Source organism: Triturus cristatus, chromosome 10 (genome assembly GCF_964204655.1).
Source record: "Triturus cristatus chromosome 10, aTriCri1.1, whole genome shotgun sequence".
Lineage (NCBI taxonomy): Eukaryota > Metazoa > Chordata > Amphibia > Caudata > Salamandridae > Triturus > Triturus cristatus.
The window spans coordinates 106,984,556-107,004,446 of record NC_140593.1 but is presented as its reverse complement, the minus strand read 5'-3'; the positions used below and the strand labels follow the sequence as shown (position 1 = coordinate 107,004,446).

Below are 19,891 nucleotides of genomic sequence, written 5' to 3'. Positions count from 1 at the left end.
TAAACAACTGAAACGACATTCCTTCAGTGTATTCTCCAAAGCTTTTTCACACTCTCAGCTTGCCTACATGAAAGTCACTCTTTCATTATGTGCATATTCATAGCTGCCAATTTGGCCAATTGCTATGAGTGAAACATTGACCGTTTAACCAATTTCCAGTTTAGTGACACTGCCATGCTTGGCAATGCGGCTTTAGTGTTAGGCCTTGGCTAGATAGAGCATATGCAGTTTTGAAGAGATGTGTTGTGCTCTATCTGTGGGCTTACAGGCCGCCCATCTCCTACTATTTGTATACTCCAGCATCACTTTCATTTTCTTTGATGCCATTCAACATGCCTTCTGGGCGTCAAGCCCTCTTCTTGTGTTTAGCCCTCCCATAGTGCATGGACCAAGTACATGTCGCCTTACACTGCTCCCAGTTTACGGAGCAATTTTTTCCTTTGTTTTTAAGCACTCCATAGGAGTACTCCCTTGTACATATACACTCAAACCGCTAAAATGCATGCGCGTACATAAACAAATGCATTTCTTAAAAAGTTGTTAAACCAAGAATAGCACCTGTTAAATTATTTTTGCATGATCCGATGGTATTGCAGTGCTCGCTTTGTCATCCGACTTGCCATAGTGCAAACACATGCCGATGGTACTGGAGCGTTTAAGAGCTCACCAATTACGTTACACAACGACACATTCATTTTTGTCAATGATCCTGACTCAATTACGTTTTTTTCCTTGTCGTTGCTTGTTCATCCCTCCATCCCCTCCTGCTTCCTTGCTTGACTCGCTCCCCACTACCTCCCTCATCACTGCTGCTTATTTTTTGCATGATCCGATGGCATTGGAGAGCTTGGTCTGTCCTCAATCATTCTAGTAACTTCGACAAGCCTTCCTGTAGGATGTCCAGTCGAAAGAGCTTTCGACTGGACGCCCCATTCCCGTTCACTCAGACCATGTTTAATACTTAAACAAGCACCAATTTTGTGTCAGTGCGCAATAGAATAGGTGCATATGACGACTTGTAAGGACGAGTGAAAAGAAGTACTTACTGACAGCTCCTACGGGAAGGATTGTCGAAGTTACTGGGATGATTATAACCACAGCTTAGATTTCATTACATGCTAGATTGTGGACACGATTGGAACATTATGGATACGCTTCTAGCAGTGATCCCGAAAGTCAGACCCATAAGTTGGCTCTTCCTTTTTACTTTCTTGGTGGCCCAAGCCTGGAAACAGTTTCCGTTCAATCGTATCAGCATCAATAATGAACTGCACTTTTGTAAGCTACTCAAATCCTGTTTTAGCATCAGAATAATGGACCTGGTCTGCAATTTCCATTTGTCTCTTAGCGCTGGTACACTCCTAGGAGTAGCTCTGCACTCTATAAATATTTTCATTAATTCATTTATTCCTTCATCAGACTGTTTCAAGGACAACACTGGAAGACATTGAAGCATTTCCAAGTATTAGCCTATCCTGTGAGCAGACTTCCAGCTGGCTTATCCTCCATGCTTTGCTGAAGAGGTCTTAAATCTGATCTCGCAATGAATGAGTGAATGGGCAAATGAATGAAAGACACATTTTGATCGCACTGCAACCCACCAAGGTATTCTGGTGTTAGAAAGGAAAGGCAGTGAGCATGGCAAAGCTAAGGTGAAGAATTACAATGACTCAGGCTATCGACCCTGGTTTTCAAAGAGTCAACCAGATGGTTGGGGACTAGCCAAATCACATTGTTACACTGTTATCTCAAAAAATCCACTCGACCACTCGCAATGGCGAGTGAGATTTTATCAGGTCGAGCTATTTTTGTCCGTGCTGGTGAGTTTACTTAAGCTGGAAGGAATAGAAATTCAAAAAGTGAATGAGCAATAAAGAGGCCTTTAAATCTGGTTTTTGTCTTGACACATTTGCTGTCTGTTCAAGGGCAGAGGTCAAATGTCTGTTTGTCTTTTTACTAATTGTTGCTTGTCTGTTCCTAGAAAATGGTGTTTACTTCTTTTTCTCCTAATATAGTTAGTATTTGGGGGGCACTAGTGGGCGCACGGCAAGATGGCCGCACCTGCGTGAGGCTCTGCCCGGCCGAGGTAACATCCGTCCATTATCCGCCTGATACTAGCTGCATCTATGTCCTACGGACACCTGTGCGGAGCTGTACGCCCCTAGGGCACAAATAGGGAGTTACTGGCGCCCTGAACATTTGCCCGTTGAGTGTTTTACGGTCTTCGCTGACCCGACGCCTTGGTAGGGAAAATGGCGGCTGCCGCGAGGCTGTGAAGGTGCGACTCACCCATTCTCTGGTACGGAGTTCTGCGCGACTGGAGCACACGGATCAGAGACCCCCGCTGCATTGCACCGCCGACTGCCTTGGAGGAGGAGCATGAGGGATTCATTGGTGAATGCTGGGAGAGCTGCTGTGCCCAGACAGAGCGTGAGGATCGAGGCCCAGCTGATCCGCAGGTCCCCTAATTGAGGAGCTCTACTGTTGCGTGGGGGTGCGGTCTGGCCCGGGCTTCGGCCGGGGGAGGCAGGCAGGGGTCTCGGCTGTGGTCGCGCCCTGCGAGCTGTGGCTGGTGCGGCATACGGCGTCTGGGGGCCCGGATTCCGCAGGGTGGCAGCAGGTGCGAGTAAGAGACTCGCCCCGTTGTTTTGAGATTGACTCCTCGGCTTGGAACGGCGTATCATGCTCCCGGGTGCTAGTTTGCAACCGACAGGAAACAAGTGTGTAGTGCTTCTTATCCACAATTGACTATCACACCAGTGTAATTGTGATTGCTTGCACTGAGATACCGGACTGCTGGCGTGGGGGCCTGTGCTGGTCGTACCTTGGCAGAACACGGCTGGCTGTGGAGATTGGATGAGCTTCGGCTGGTGGCTGGTGGTTGTTATATCAGGAGGTTGGGCACGATAATTTTAGAAAGTAATCGCGGGGACATTGCATATCCTGCTGCGCCTTACCCCGCCTCATTGATTTTGCCGCTGGGGGTGTTTTTACTGAAGGGCCATGGGGAGGACAGATAAGTCACAGCCACGCCTTACTTTTGAGGCGCGCAAACCATCCAGAACCCTGCAGAAGGCTGCCTCTGACTCGGAGGCGGGCGCCCCGGCTGATGGCCCCCCCACGCTGGAATCCACGTTGCTGGCCATGCATCACAGCTTACAGTCAATTCAGGGAACAATGGCTGCGGTCAACCACCGCCTTGACCACATGTCCTCTCAACTAGATAAACAAAATGCACGCATGGGGGAGGTGGAGCAGAGGGTGTCAGCTACGGAGGATGGCCTGAGTACAGTTTTCTGACAAGACTCTTAATATGGAGAAAGTACTAGCCCTCATTCAGACCAAAAATGAGGATTTGGAGGCGTGGTCCCGTCGCAATAACATTAGAATTACTGGGCTGCCAGAGTCCACCAATGTGGGAAAAATGGAGACCTACATTGAGAACCTCATTTCTGATCTCTTTGGCACTGACCAACTCTCTAACATGTTCACTGTGGAGCGTGCCCGCCGATCTCTCGCTGCCAGGCCGGTGCCGGGGGCCCCGCCCCGCCCAATCATAGCTAGACTGTTCAACTATAGGGACCAGGACATCATACTAAGGTTGGCGAGAGAAAAGGGTACTATACTGCACCAGAGCAACAAACTGGCTTTCTTCTCTGATGTCACGGTGGCTGTACAGGCGCAGACGGGAATTTGGCGCTGTGAAAAAATTTCTGCAAGTGAAGGGGTCCCGTATGCGATGTTATATCCTGCGTGGCTACGCACAGGTGCGGCTGGGGATTGTAAAAAAAATCCATCTCCTAAAGCTGCTATGGAGCATGCCAAACAATTAAAGCGCAGGAGATGTGAGGCCAGCACTACACCAGATGAGGAGTAGCAGTGGGAAACACTAATTACCCATACTTTTACTCACACATATTACATCTCGGACTGCTCCTGTTGTGCCATATGCTTACCTGAACTGCCCTGGGTGCTTGTAGGGCGTATGTAGAAATATCAAAGTAGGATGGATGCACTGATGGCTAGATGAGACCACATTTGTGACCTTATTCTGAATGATATTGAGATTGCATAACACTGTTTTTTTCTCCATATATTAGTTGTTCACCACTGAGTGCTCTTGTACCGGATTTGGTTGAGTCCTTGTGTACTATGTTTTCATGACGATTTGTCTCTGCCAAGGGGGTAGGTGCACTCTGTTACACTACGTGTCTTGATATGGACGCATTTCTACTTCAGCTCAAATTTGACCTACCCGGCCACCTCCTACACTGTGGGACGTCAGAAGCACTCTGTGCCCCCGCAACTGGGTGTACCCCAAATGCTTATGGTTTTTGTTGTTGTTGGGTATGCTGGGGGTATGGGGGGTACTGGGATGGCTTTGGCATGTTGGGGTCGCTGAAGTGGGTGGGGGGCTGGAGGTGCTATCTCGGGGTAGGTAGAATGAAGATGAACCTGGATTGGATGTCCTCCGTTTGGAGGTATAATGGTACTTTGGGTGAACATTGCCTGTCGTATTTCACCTGTGCTTAGTTACGGCTGGATTTAAAAGATTAATATTACTGTCAAGTATCTTACTTGGAACGTCCGCGGCCTGAACACACCTAAAAAGATACGGTCGGTGTTTGCTTACTTGAATCGCATGGGAGTGCAAATAGCCGTATTGCAGGAGATGCATCTAACGATAGAGTCTGCAAATAAAGTTGGCACGCGCTGGGCGGGTGCCAAAGTTGCGTCATCCTACTCTACTTACTCTAGGGGTGTGTTGATCCTGGTAAAAAAGGGCGTCCCTTTCACAATGGTTCGCTCTGAAGCGGATGACTGTGGACGAGTGTTACTTCTGCATGGGCAATTGGGTGGTCAGAGTGTGTTGCTTGTGAATGTGTATGGTCCCAATGTCGATGACCCCTCCTTTTATTCAGATGTGTGGCGTAGAATGTCTACATTCCCTTCTGCGGCAATTATTTGGGGGGATATTTTAACGTTTGTTTGGATGCTACTACGGACAGGGCTGGCAGCAGTGAGATGCGGCCTAAACAGGCTGAGGAATTGCTACTATGTTCATAGATTTTGACTTAACGAATACCTTCCTAAGGAAATCAGTCTAGGACCATTGCTTTCTATACCGAGCATTACCCAGGTCCATGGACTAGTAAGGGTCACCCCATTATATTGTAATGGCTAGCATCAGAGTGAGGCAGTAATGCTTGGTAAATGTATGAACAGATCTCCACGTGGCTGCTTTGCAAATATCATGTATAGGGATATTCTTCAATAAAGCAGCAGCAGTCGCTTTGCCTCTAGTGGAGTGCACTTCTGATTTAGCAGATAGTGTCTTGCTAGCTTTCTGACAGCACAACTAGATACAGGAAACTTTCCATCAGGCAATGTATTGCTTAGAAGTGGCTAATCTCTTACAGACCGGACAATAGTTGATAAACAATTGGTTTAATCTGTGGATATCACATTCAAGATATAATTTTAAGACTTTTCTCACATCTAGAGAATGAAGAGATCTGTCAGCTGAAGTAGAAGGATTCTGAAAGAATGTTAATAATGATATGGTCTGATTAACATGAAAATCCAAAATAACCTTAGGGAGAAAATTTTGGTTGAGTTCTCATAACCACTTAGCTAAAGAGAAAAATAGCATATGGTTCATGAGAGCATAGGGTTTGGATCTTGTTAAGCGAGCTGATGTAATCATCACAAGAAAAGCAGTTTTCCATGAAAGATGGTTTAGAGATGCCTTATGTAAGGGCTCGAAAGGGTCCTACATGAGCAGTTGTCACGTGGCCCATAGGGACATTGTCTTCAACTAATTTAGCATGAGCACGCTGCAGCTTGCCTTCTGCTTTGTGCACGTTACTACACGTCTTTATTTTTTGCAATGATTTTGATGGCTGTTTTCACATGAGAACTCATCGCTGTGTTCACTCTCTGCATGTTCCTGGGATTCAGACTGAACATTATGTGCAAGGTCGAACAATGCCCCTTGTTATTTTATTCTGGCCAGGCCTTAGCCCTCAGACAAAACATACTGATGCAGCTGTTGTTTGGACAACATACTTTGGTTTTTAGTGGGATACACGAATAGGTCGCACACACTTGTAGAGGGAGCTTTCCAGGGTGAAGAGCAAGGCAGTGCCTATGATGTAGATCTACCATCTATAGGCTAAGGTATGGGGTCTGCTGACAAAGCACAGAGATCTAATATATAATACTATTTCTTAGCAATGGGAGGAAGGTTAGGCTCCATGGTCTTTCCATGATGACATCTCTCTTCATGTTTTATGGACTAGCTGCTATGCGGACTGTGTTTGTACTATGCATTTTCCTTCTTGTTGTGGCACGTATAATGCGTGTTAGGGCACATTAGTTAAAATAAATATTTTAAACTGTTTCGTGTCGCTGTCAGATCTTATTGTGGACAAGTACAAGAGTGCGAGCAAAAGGGTGTGTCTTGTTACCGTGATTCCTGAGAGATCTGAGAGTGTTGTATTCTGGGGTATCCAATCATTTAGTTCTCTTAGTGAGTAGGAAAGCAAGTGAGACACTATAGCTAGTCGGTCCCGGGCTTATAGGCACTAAGGTGGTAGCATGACTCAGTTCCTATACACCAAGGTCCTATAATCCTGCGCATAGTTCAGTTTTTGGGCAGAATCCCTGCAACACAGTGAAAGGACTACATTAAGTTCCCAGGGCGGTGAAGTACACCTAAAAAGAGGGAAAGCCTTCTTCAACCCTTCTAGAAAATCCTTGATTACTTTGATTCTGAAATAAGATGTTTGGAAAGACATTTTCTGAAGGCAGTAAGAGCTGCCAGGTGAACCTTTATAGAAGAGTATTGCAAGCTAGATTTTGCCGAATGGAGTATGTATGGAAGAATGACATCTTCCTGGCAATTTGTAAGGTCCACGTAGCTAGTCGGTCCTGGGCTTAAGGGTACTAAGGTAGTAGGATGCCTCAGTCCCTATACAACAAGGTCCTATAATCCTGCACATAGTTCTGTTTTTGATCAGAATGCCTGCAACATGGCGCCACCAACGTTTGGTCTGGTACTTATTCATGGGACCTATGAGTAGCGGTTGTGCTTGCCCACAATACCCTCTCACCGGTTTCCAGAGACGTCTGTGGTGGGGGGGCTTAACCTCCTACAGTTTTATATTTCTAGGTTTTTCAAGCTTGAAGTTTAAAAGGTTTTTTCTTTGTTTCTCAATCCCATTTTTAATATGGCACAACAGGTCGGTATTGCGGCACATATCCACGCGGCGGTTACAGTTTTTTTGACTCAACATGGAGTCCCCAATCCAGGGGCTGACTTTGTTTTTGTTGTCGAACTGGAACTGGCTTTTTGCTTAGAAGTCTTTTATTCTTGGGTCACATTCCCCGCGGTGGACGGGAATGATAATTTGTTTCATGAATATACGAGAACTGCTGTTCCGGCGGCTTATCGTCCATATGCATTACTTGAAGTTCCGCTGACAGCCTGGGAGCACACCATTTGGTTTATTGGTGCCCTTCCTCATCCTGTTAATGCTGTTCGAATGGGCCCCTTATCTATCGATGGTGTCACATGGCCAGTGTTGGCTGGTTTTACACCACATCCGAACTATCTTCATGTTACGCTCACAGCGCTACGTCAGCTACATACAACATTGAGTCACATACACAGAAGTGTTATCTAATTTATGTCATGTGCTATTCAAGTGGCTCTGGCTGAAGCCGCTCCTCAGCCAGAAGGACGTGGTGGTGGTCTTGTCATTTGTCCCGTCATGATTAACTCAGTGATGGGTAAACGTCCTCAAAACAAGGATGACTTGCCATTTTGCCTTGCACAAACATTTGAGCAGCTTGAGGCTGTGTTTCCACATACTTCTCCTGTAGAAAAACGCAAGATCCTCACTATGAGTTTACCGAGTGGTCTGATTCCCACTTTAGCCGACTGCACCGCCTGGGGGACATGTTTACTTCAGTGTATACGCTGTCCCTCCATGAGCGTTCTAAAGAAGGTACAAGATGATAATGGGGCTGGTCCAGCCCTGGATTTGAGGATAAAGTTAGTAGGAATTATTATTATTATTGAGTCTTGTATAGCGCGTGGTTACCCTTGGGCATCCCAGCGCTCGTCCAGAGTACACACCAAACCAGCAGAGCACTAAGCAGGAAACAGATGAGTCTTTAAAAGTTTGCGAAATCGCAAGGTGCCAGTTACGGAGCGAAGGGCATGCGGAAGGGAGTTCCATAATGCTGCCACGTTGACAGAAAATCTTCTACCGACAGTCCTGGCTTTTTTTACTTTCGCGACTTGCAAGAGATGTTGGTGGTCTGAGCGGAGGGCGCGAGAGGCCTTATAAGGTTGGACCATACTCCGCAGGATAGGGGGCCCTTTTCCCTGCAAGATTTTGTGAGCCATGCAGAGTGCTTTAAACTTCACCCTCTCTCTCACAGGGAGCCAGTGGAGCGCCTTCAGCGCAGGTCGGGCTGACTGCCGCCTGGGAAGGTCTGTCAAAAGCCTGGCGGCAGCATTTTGCACTTGTTGCAATTTGTTTAGAGTTGATTCTGGAGCCCCCAGAAACAGCGCATTGCTGTAGTCCAGCCGTGAAATGATGAGACCCTGGATTAGTAACCTCCTAGTGGCCATCAGGAGGAGGGGTAGGATCTTCCGGGCTGACCGGAGCAGGCCGAAACACACGCCTGCGGTCTTTTTTGCGTGTGTCTTGAAGGATAGGTCCTGCTCCAGCCACACCCCCAAGCTCTTAATCTCCTGTTTTGGGGTAGGTGGCGCTCCCAGACAGCTAGGCCAGCTACTAGGGGACAAGGAGGGAGGGGAGTTCCCCAGCATCATCAGTTCGGTTTTTGAACCGTTAAGTTTAAGTGCTGAGTTGCACATCCAGGTGAAGACCCTGGCTAAACATGTGTGCAGCAGGTCGGGTTGGTTCGCCGGCTGGGGAAGCCCAACCACCAACTGGGTATCATCCGCGTAGCTGATGATCTTGATACCCAGTGGCAGTACCACACTCTCCAGTGGGGCCATATAGATATTAAATAGTGTGGGGCTCAGCGATGAGCCCTGTGGCACACCACACTGGAGGGGAACCGATGTTGACTTCTCGTGGCCTTCCCAGACCTCAAACGTCCGATCTTCTAAAAAGGATGCGAGCCATTTCAGGGCCAACTCGGAGACCCCCACCCCCGACAGCCGCTGGAGTAACACCTGATGGTCTACGGTGTCAAATGCCGCACTAAGGTCCAGGAGGATCACTGCCACCGATCCCCCTGAATCCAAAATGCTCCTGGCATTCTCCACGACTGCCAGCAGGGCAGTGTCCGTCCCCTGGCCAGGGCGAAATCCCATTTGGGAGTCACCCAAGAGAGAGTTGGATTCCAGAAAACCCGAAAGGCGCCTATTCACAAGTTTCTCCGCCACCTTGCTAAGGCCGGGGAGCAGGGAGATAGGCCTAAAATTAGCAAAGTCAGCGGGGTCCAGGCTGGGCTTCTTCAGGAGGGCCTTAACTACCGCTCCTTTCCAGCTGGGAGGCACAACTCCTTGGGTGAGGGATAGGTTCAAAAGGTCCGTCACTGGGCCGCCGATGGTAGAAGCTACCTGCTTCAGGTATTTCATCGGTACCGGATCTCTCGGAGACCCACTCTTCAGGGTCACCAAGACCCCAAGAGCCTCATCCACAGTGACTGGACCAAAGGAGTCCAGCTCTACTGTCCTCACCCCAGGCTGAGACCCAGGGTTGCATTCGGAGGATTGCTCCTGCGCTAACCGAGGGAGGGACGCCAAGATGTTTACTATCTTAGATTTAAAGAACGTGGCTAATTCTGAGCATTTTTCACCCGGGTTATCATGAGTGACCGGGGGTTCGGGGGTTTGCAGAAGTTCTCTGATGACCTTAAACAACTCTTTCGAGGAATTAGAAGAGAGTCCTATTCTCTCCTCAAAGAACTTGAATTTCGCTGCCCGGATGGCGGATTTGTAGATATTAAGTGCTGCCCGGTATTCTCTCCGGCTCACTTCGCCCCAGTCCCTCCTCCAGATCCGCTCCTGCCTCTTGCAACCCTTCCTCAAAGCTCTGAGCTCTGGCGTGTACCAGGGAGCTGAGCCCACTCTCTTACCCCTGATGAGTAGTCTTTTCTTAGGGAGGATAGCATTGAGCGAGTTGGTCAACCAGGTGTTTAAGTTCGCATCAGCGACTAGCGGGTCAGGCCCGGGGGGGGGACGTGTCGCCTCCAAGTGTACTGCCCAGGTATCCACTGGGAGCCTAGACCAGGCTCTTTCCACCGTGTATACTCTAGGTGTAGGTACCACTGGGACATCAAACTGCCACAGGGCCGGCACCATAAAATGATCTGTCCAGGGCAGAACCAGCGCGCGCAGTACTTTAAGGCGTTCCGAGTTCGAAAAATGAGGTCGAGCAAGTGTCCCTTCCCGTGCGTTGCACCTGAATTGACCAGGTTAATCTCGAATGCTTTCAGATCACCCTGAAGATCTACTGCCAGAGAGTCAGAGGGGTCATCAAAATGGATGTTAAAGTCACCTAGTGCCACAAAGTTGACTGTGGAAGAGGCAAGAAGCGCGACCGTTTCAAGAAAAGAGTTGAGGAAGTTGCCCATGGTCCCAGGTGGGCGATAGACAAGGAGGCCTGCCAAGGAAGCGGTATGCGACAACCGTAGAGAGAATTGACAGCTCTCACAGTCGCTCATCCCTCCATCCTGGACCTTACAGGTTAACGTATCCCTGTAAAGGATGGCAATTCCACCTCCCCGCCCTACTGGTCTATCTAGGTGAGATATAAGAAAGCCTGGTGGAAGTGATCTGACCATATCCGGGCCGGAGCTGGAAGAGAGCCAGGTTTCTGTTAAAAACAAGACGTCCAACTTGTGGTCGAGAATGAGGGAATTAATTTCTGTCGCATGACTAGGGAGGGACCGACAGTTCAACAGGGCCATTGACAACAAACAATTGTCTTTGGCCGTTACCAGACCCGTATTACAGGCCCCGCAGGGCAGAAACGGTTGCCCTCCCTTGTGAACATACCTACATGCGGCGAGTTTCGGTGGCCGCCAAAGCATGAGCGCATCCCTCGTGTACCTGATGAAAGCCGGAGATGACATCCGTGAGTCGGGCAGGGGGACCGGCCCTATGCCCGTCTGGGCCCGGACGGGCACAGACGGGCTGAACTCTGGCGTAACTCCGGCGTCAGTCCGGCGTGACCGCTGCGCGTGACCGCTGCGCGTCAGCATGGCTACCTATAAGCACGCCTAGCGAAATAGAAAGGGGACTAGAGCGCGCGAAGGATCACCCACACCCAATATGGCCGCCACGAGTCGGGGGCAAAGGACCCGCAAAGTGCGGTGTTTTTCAGGCAATTATAGTGCAGGTTAAATGTCAGCAGTGCGAGTATGCGAGGCCAGGCTTAAAAACAGGGGATAAGTGTCCAAACATAAACTAAAGTAAAAGACAAAAACGGGTCATTAAAAACACAGAGCTTCCACAGACAAGCGCTGCAAGTATGGCGACACCGCTGGAATAGGAATGTTCCCTATTGTCTCTGATATGATTCTGGCCAATATGAAAGGTGAAGCAGTTTACTTACAAGTACATTAACGCCTAGCGGCAGTGGCGGAAGTGGATCGGCAACAACAGTTGTCGATTATTTCAGCGGATGCATATAGATCTTTGGATCGAAATAGCTTAGGTGTTTGGCTGTTTAGTCAACAACCAATTTAACCCCTTCCTGTCAAGGAGGGTCATCCAGTCTTTCCTAAACAGGCTTGGAACAGAAATCAGCGGCAGCAACAAGACAAGCATGGTTCACGTGCAGGTTTGCCTCCACCTGACGCTTCTGAACGTAGATATGATTTGCGTGCCCGCTCTAAAATTAAGACACCCGAGAGGTTCCAGGTTCCTGATCCTTGTTCCTCACCTTTCCATCAGGAATCGTCGGATCAACAATTCGATAGAGGAGGGCGTCAGGATCGCAAAGAAGGAGAGTCTGCGCAAGCAAGATGTGACCCGCAGCGCCAGTTTGATGTAAATGTCAAGCAGAGGCAACCACCTCAAAATCAACCCCAATTTCAGAAGAAAAAAGTTGCTGCTTTGACTGCAAAGTATGCCTCAGATGGTGAGAACCCTATTCCTCGACAGGAGTTGTGCGGTGACCCTCCTCGACAGTGCAGCGGAGGTCACTATAGTGAGGCAGACACTCCACCAGCATCCCGAGGCGAAAGCAACAGACTTTTATTACAGCAGAGACAGCTGATACTCGAGTTGCTCTTCCAGATAGGCTTATGATATTTTGTTGGCGGAGGTAGATTGGCCTCCCCCTTTTGTCCTAGCTTCCTCTAGAGGGGAAGATGTTATTCTTCCGAGTTTTTCACAATATGTTTCTGATGATGATAAAGTGGGTAATGCCTCAAAGTGGGCATTGTCTCTAGCCCCAGTGGTATATTGCATTCAGGAAGGTTGGGACAAGGGTTACCATGTTCATGGGATTCCTTTGCGTTCTACACCTCAGCCCCAACCACAATATCCAATAAAACATGATGCAAAAGTGACCGTAAGTGATATTTTGACTTAACTGAAATATCAGGGTGTGATAAAACCCTGTCTTTCATCCATGAATAAGCCTCTTTTTCCTATAATGAAACCAGACAGCTCGTATCGCATAGTTTTAGATTACAGACATTTGAAGAGTTATGTTCGTACCGTTGCGGTTCATAACACACTTTGGACCGGATATATGACCATTGGATTTAGCAGTTCGCAATTCTATATATTACTAGATACTATGGTCTATGCTCCTTTCAGCTTGGCACCACGAGATGGTACAAGAGCACCGAGAGTGAGCTTGAAATATCACACCTTAGGTAAGCATGATTATACACAGTCTAATAGAGTACACAATGTGTAATGTTTCACAACAATTGAACGGGGTTACACTGTAATAACACTATCATTTTTTCACAGTAAACAAATCCCTCTGAAGGGAAGAGGGTCTTTGAACAACTCACCGTCCCATTCCTGTGCTGGCCAGTATATTTTCTTTCTTCTTTTTTGATCACATATGCAGAGTGACTATTTAGTTTAGGTCCTGACGAATGCCTCCGGATCTCTTTAGGGGGCCAACAGATGGCAGAAACATGTTGACCTTGAACTAGGGTTATATCTGTTGAATGCCTAGCCCTCTTGCTTGTTAATCATGTCCTTCTGACCACCTAATAAAAATTCAGTGGATCCAGAGACATTTTTTAAATCACTCACTCTCTTTCTCTTTCTCTGCCCCTCATTCATCTGTATTCTCTTACGCTCATCTTTTGTGAAACACCTCAGTTCCTCCCCTCGGGGAGTCGTAGCCCACACAACTGTGTGAGGAGAGAACCCATATGAAGAAGCATGTCACCTAACGGTGAGTGAGGGTTCTTGTCCTGAAGGGAATTTCTCCCTCCTTTTCCCTATACACTACATAGACTGTATTCTTCTCCCTTGATTTATTTTTCTTCTCCTCTTGTATACGTACAAACGGACGGACTTTTGTGTATTTAGGAATTCTCTAGAGGAATCAGTACCCTCTGGCTTTCACGGATCCCCTTTGATCCCAAGTGTGTTTATGTCAAAGGTAAAGTTGACATCAGACGACGTCAAAGAACTAGCCCATTGTATCCAATATAGATGCAAGGCTTTGGAATTTGGAACAATAGCCTTTGTAACTGCTTCTAAAGCAGGTACCGGTGAAACCTAAAAATGTATTTACCATGAGCCAAAGAGCGTTCCTTAAGAATCGCCATCTGGACAGTGGTCAAACTTTTTTCTGTAGAGGAGAAACGCATCCCAGCAGGAGTATACAAATGTGATTTGTAAGCAATGGGGACCATGTCCCCTTCATTGAAAGTCAAGTAGGTAAAACCTAATGCGCCTGGTACAATCCTTATGACGACATTTGTAGACTTGTGTCATTTTAACAAGAAGTTGGTCACGAGCAGATCCGACTTTAGAGACCGAAGAATTGCTGTATGTTCTGGAAGCTAAGTGGAAGATGAAAAAGAAGAAAGTATGAAAGAGTAAAGTAGTTTGAAATGCTGGGCTTAATCTGGAATATTTGTCCTCCCAAAATTGAAAAAAGCCCAACAAAGATTGTAATTTTTTAAAGTGTAGATGGAAGTTGCAATCGAGCACATTACTCCAGAATGTGGGGTGCCAACCCCCTTCCTTCATTGTTAAGTTCGTAACCAATAAAAAGTACTGCCAAGAAGTCGATGTGTCACTTAGCAAAATTGAATTTGTAACCAAAGTTTGCAAAATGTGTGATAATGCGGTGTACACACAAGAGTTGCAGCTTTAATTCTTCATCCGTCAAGTATATGTAGGAGACGGCATCAGAGTCGATCTCATGCAAAAGGGACAACGATGCGTACCGCAAACACACCAGGGCTATTCTTATATCCCATAGGCAATCTCGCATATTGGCGCTGATTGCCCAATGCATTTCTGTTTCCTCCCTTGTAGGCGACATGATTCAGTGTTGAGTCTCTTGAGACTTTATAATGTGCTGTGGCTTCTCTGTCATGTGTTTCTCTTTCTATAGCCAGTGTGCATTTAGACCCCACCTCTAGGGGTACGTGCATGCCTAGCAGTTCTTGTCACTCCCAAGAACACCGGACAGTTGCGCTTTCAAATGCATCATCGCCCAGTCAGAACCAGATCACGATGCACGCCTGTCCTTGTCCCTAATGGGAGCAGTCAATGTGCGAAAGTACTCGATGCCAAACCTGTCCCGAGGAACACAGCAGGTGAAGCAAAGTACAGAAGGTGCACTGCTGGGTGTATAGTCGTGAAGCGCAGCCTGCCTGACTATAAGGCCCCGCGTCATCTCACCATGCGTGTATGGTGGGTGCAGCAGAGGCCAAGAGGTAGAGGTTAACGTGTGTGGCTACTGCTCCTCGTCTTAGAGCACCAATGTGGCGTATAGTGGTGCAGCGGAGGCCAAGAGGTAGAGGTTAACGTGTATGGCTACTGCTCCTCGTCTTAGAGCACCAATGTGGCGCAGGGAGGACAAGAAGGGGAGCATGTGGAGCCAAAACAGTGGTCTACTGTGTGCACCGGCAGTGTCCTTGCGAGAGCGCGTCAAGCCATCTCACCGGGCTTGTGTAGCGGGAAAAATGAAGGTCAAGCGATCTGGGGTTACGTGTACCGTTATCAAAACCCATCGCCTGATAAGCGCGGAGCCTTGGATGGGGGTGTGGTTAGTCCACAGCTCATCTACTGGGGCCAAAGCTACGAGTGATATACTGGGTGTAGAGAATCGTAGCTTACCTCGTATTACTGGTGCACACAATCCTCAGAGACGTCAGGCGAGAGTGGAGGAGCCGCTGCCTGCATCGTTATTAATATGTTGTGGCAGCCAGAATATCCGAGGATGTACATGCCAGTAGCGTCGCTCCAAGAATTATGGGACCTGTAGTTCTACCGTGGATGATGGGGCCTGCAAAGCATCATCTCTGGGTCTCATGACCTAGTGTCCTAGTGGTTGTGGCAATGTGTGATCCAACCCCCAGAGCGAGAGGGAGACGTTCATCGCGCCTGTTGGGAGGTTAAAAAAACTACGGGGTCCACAACAGTTGTTGGCGTCCACCTGTGGGGGCAGCTATTCAGGAGCATCTATGCTTAGGTTGGTGTCCGCGTGTCTAGAGGGTGCAACCCAATGCACTAAGGCATAGATACGAGACATGATATAGGGTGGGGGCATGGACTCTAGAACCTAGCGCCACCACTAAAAAGAGGTCAGCTCAGAGGCTCATAGAGCGCCTGGGGGTCAGACGGTAAGCTGAGTGCAACCACTGGTAAGGTTCCGTCAGAGAGGTTAGATGAAGAGGGTACATTGTCCTGGTGGGAGCTGCAATGTGGAGTCAGGGTGGAGACCCACGTTGCCCCAAGAGATCAAATGTGCTTCCAAGTTGGAAGGGAATGCATGCATGCCTGGGTCCCGTCTGTGACTACTGTGCACCCCAAGCGCCCATCCAGTCCTCCTGCCTGTGGACTAGAGTCAGAGAATGTCTGTTTAGCTGGATAGACTTGTCCGGGGAATTTCGTCGTTAAGCCCACTGCTGTCACATTTCAATCTAAACACCCATCGCTGTTCTCTGTGAAAGAGTACTCTTTCTATTGTGCTCATATTCCCGTTGTGGTTGGATTTGTCTAATACAAGCCAGAAGAGGTCATTGGCTGTGTGACCCTTATCTAGAAAGTGTCTTGTCAGTTTTGTGTTTGTCTTCTTACATCTGATTGAGCTGCAGTGCTCAGTAATCCTTGTTTTTATTTTTCGTGTTGTCATGCCTACATACATTAGGTTGCAAGGACACTTCAAGAGATAGATGACTCCCTCCATGTTGCAGTTCCTGTGTTTGTTCAGTGTCCAGGGAGTTTGTAAGCCACCGTCTATCTCCCGTGTAGGTCTTGTGTATGGACAAACTGCACATGATCCCCAAGGAAAGTGTCCTGTTACTGAGGGCAGGGACCACTGGAGTTGTAATGTGGGTTTCTTAGTGGGTGTCCGTGGTCTCGCTTGTACCACTACATCTCTTATGTTTTTACTTCTTTTGAAAGCAAAGGGAGGTTTAGGAAGTGTCCTATTCCCTGCATTCAGGATCTGCCAATTTTTCTCGATCACCTACTTGACTGTGTCTGACAGGTGACTGTAAGTGGCCAAACACACTAGTCTATCTGATGGTGGTTTAGTGTATGTTTCCATCATGGCTGCTCTGTTGTTGTTTCAAGCTCTGTTTGCCGCTCCCCTTTATCTTTGATCCTTATTTGCAAATACAGGAGTTTTTACAATATGAACATGTTCATCCTCCATCTTTATCATTACTCCCACTTGATCAGTAACAATGAGTTATTTACACTGATGGATCAGTGCAGCCTGCTGTGGGTTCTAAGCATGCCTATTCTGCAGCCTGCGCGATTGTGGCAGGAAAGATTGTTGACAGGCATTTTATATCCTGCTTGGTGCACACACAGTCTCTTGGTGATTGCACAGCTCAATTGGTGGAGCTACGTGGTTTGGTTTTAGCGCTTGAGTTCGCAGTTGCTGAGGTCACTACACTTATTGTGTGCGATTCTTTTTACTGTGTACATTCCTTCAATGACAATTTATTAGTTTGGACACAAAATGATTTTCTTGATTCTAAAGGTCGCACAATTAAACATAAATCACTTTGTGTTCCAGTGGCCGCTCTTAGAGAACATTTGCCACTCACACGTTATTCATACTTTGGGCCATCAACGTGTGGGAGCACGCGCTGTTAGTAATTCGATGGCTGATGAGGCAGCCAAATCTGCAGTAGCCACTTGTTCAGTAGCGGCAGTCACTAGCTCTACGACTAAAATGTACGATGATATTTGAGCGGCTATAGCTGCAACGAAGGAGGTAACAGAGCTTCCCCAAGATTTCCGTTCATGTTATACATACCACTTGTCCTCTGATCAACTTCCATTTGTGACTATACCATCCGTTGGGGATCGGCTGATTCCCGAGGACTGTAGACTTTCTTTAATTGTTGCTAAACATGAAGGCATTGCTTCTGCACATGCCAGAGTGTCAGCGACTATTTCCCGTTTACAGCAACTTTTTTGGTGGCGTGGTTTGTACCAACGGGCGCGTAAATATGTTGTTTCCTGTGACATTTGTCAACAGATTAAGCCTTCAACAGTTTCATGTCCACCCCACACTCATCTTTACATTTCAAATAAACCCTTTGATTGTATTTATCTTTATCAATACAGTCCTTTAACATCTGATACAGCGTTTAAGTATATCTTAGTTGCAGTAGATTCATGTAGTAGATTCCTTTGGGTTTGGCCGCAACGCAGTGCTGATGCTCGAACTGTTATCAAGGATTTGCGTGTCCTTGTCGGCACATTTGCCTGTGGCACCTTCCATTCTAACCAAGGTACGGCTTTTGCCTCTAAGGCTTACCATGATTCGATGAAGTCTCTGGGGGTGAAGGTGCAATTTTCGTCTCCATATCGGCCTGACAGCAATTCTGTTGTGGAGCTGATGAACCGTGACTTAAAGCAATCTTTAACAGCAAGAGTATTAGGTACTGACAGGGGCTAGCTGACTCATCTTTACAGAGTCCAACATACACTTAATATTCTCCCTAGAAGATCTCTGGGTGGGCGGACCCTATGCAAAATGCTTTTTGGTATTCAAATGTTTGTGCCAGACTTTGATGGTCTAGATGTTATGGCTGCCGCCGCACCCTTTGATGTAGATAATCATTGTGCTATGTTACAGGATCTACTAAAGGCTCGTGAATCACAAGCAATAGCCCATTCACCCTCTTACACAGATGCAGTGATGCTGATTCCTGTTTCTGGCTGGCTTATTACAGTTGGAGATCTGGTGCGTGAGAAAGTGGAGAGCAAAAAAGAATTTAGTCCATCATACCGTGCACCAGTCAGAGTCCTTGGTTTGAAAGGAACCCGTACTGTGCTTCTGTCTCCAATGCCTGGTCGTAAGGAGAATCGGAACATCTAAATGGAACATGTCAAGCTACACCATATGGCCGATTCTGAATAGTAGGCCCGCAAGCATTCTACGCCGGGATGTTTCACTGAATCCGATGGCTTCTGTTTCTTCAAATACTCCCCAACAACTCGAGGGGGAGATGGAATCTTCAATTGATTTGTTGACTGTTTTACCTTCTACACCTACGACTGTGGATAATAAATATGATTCTCTCCCATTTGAAGTTATAATTGACATTCCTGAAAGTACAATTCATTCACCTTCCAATGAAGAACAACCCCCGTTGTTCCAGCTGGAGTTCAGTAGTTACTACATTGACTGTAACAGTTTTTCTTCTCATACATCTTCCTCATCATCGTCTGTGGCAAAACCCACTACGCGTACCAGTCTTTTCATCTCCTGGTTCAAGAGGACTTACCTGGTTCTGCCCTGGACAGATGACTGGATGGTGCTGATGATGATATTTCTTTTCATGTGGATTGGGTTTCTGACGGTGTTCTTTCTCTTGATTAATGTCCATTACTTACCTGAACGCTCTGCTGTGAACATGGTTGACGGAGTTTTGGCCCCTCACACTTCATCTCATATCATGAAATGAGATCAAGCCCTTGTTAATATTTCAGCATTCCCAGTGGTTGAAGGCATTGTCTGGGATAAAGTATCATATGATATGCATGGCCCGACTGAAACTTTAAACATACCATACATATTTTGCGTCGCCCTAGATGTGGTTTTGCCTGGTATACACTCTGATCACTAGGATGTTCATTCTGTCCCTTCCTTGTTCTCAGATTTGAAATATTATACTGCTTTTGACACTGAAGATTTGTTAAATTCAGCAAATTATGCTGATTTATTCTGTTATCAACATTATGGACATAATGTCTTGCACAAATCCAATGCTCAGAGACCATTTTTTAATTACACCCAATGGGATCATTGCCCAACCCCTTTACAGGGGAGCTCAAATACCCAACGCAACAAATGTATGTATTTTACTGGTTCTAATCTGTCTGACCCGGCGTCCTATTATTACAAACTGAGAGTACTCAGCCCATCCAAATTTATGTTGACCCACACTAAGTTAATTTACTCGTCCTTCATAACTGATTTGGCGGTGAAAAGCTATGATTTCTGAAAGGAAACAATTGATTTAAAGTCCATTTGGGGTACCAAAACTTGGCAAGTGCAGGGCACTGAATCATTACATCGCGCATGTCTGATACTATCCCAACTTATTTTTTTATATATGACGGTTCAACAGACTACTTGTTTTGGTCTAGCAACAGCTAAAAATAAAAAATGTCCCTCTATTCCGTTGCCAACTGCATATGACGCATGGCAAACACATA

At 47.0% G+C, this 19,891-nt stretch overlaps 1 protein-coding gene across 1 annotated transcript in view; it reads right to left on the bottom strand.

The window, feature by feature from the left end:
• Nucleotides 1-19,891, bottom strand: part of ZCWPW2 (zinc finger CW-type and PWWP domain containing 2) — a 1,218,481-nt gene that overhangs the window by 970,266 nt on the left and 228,324 nt on the right. The gene's annotated exons all lie outside the window — the stretch shown is intronic.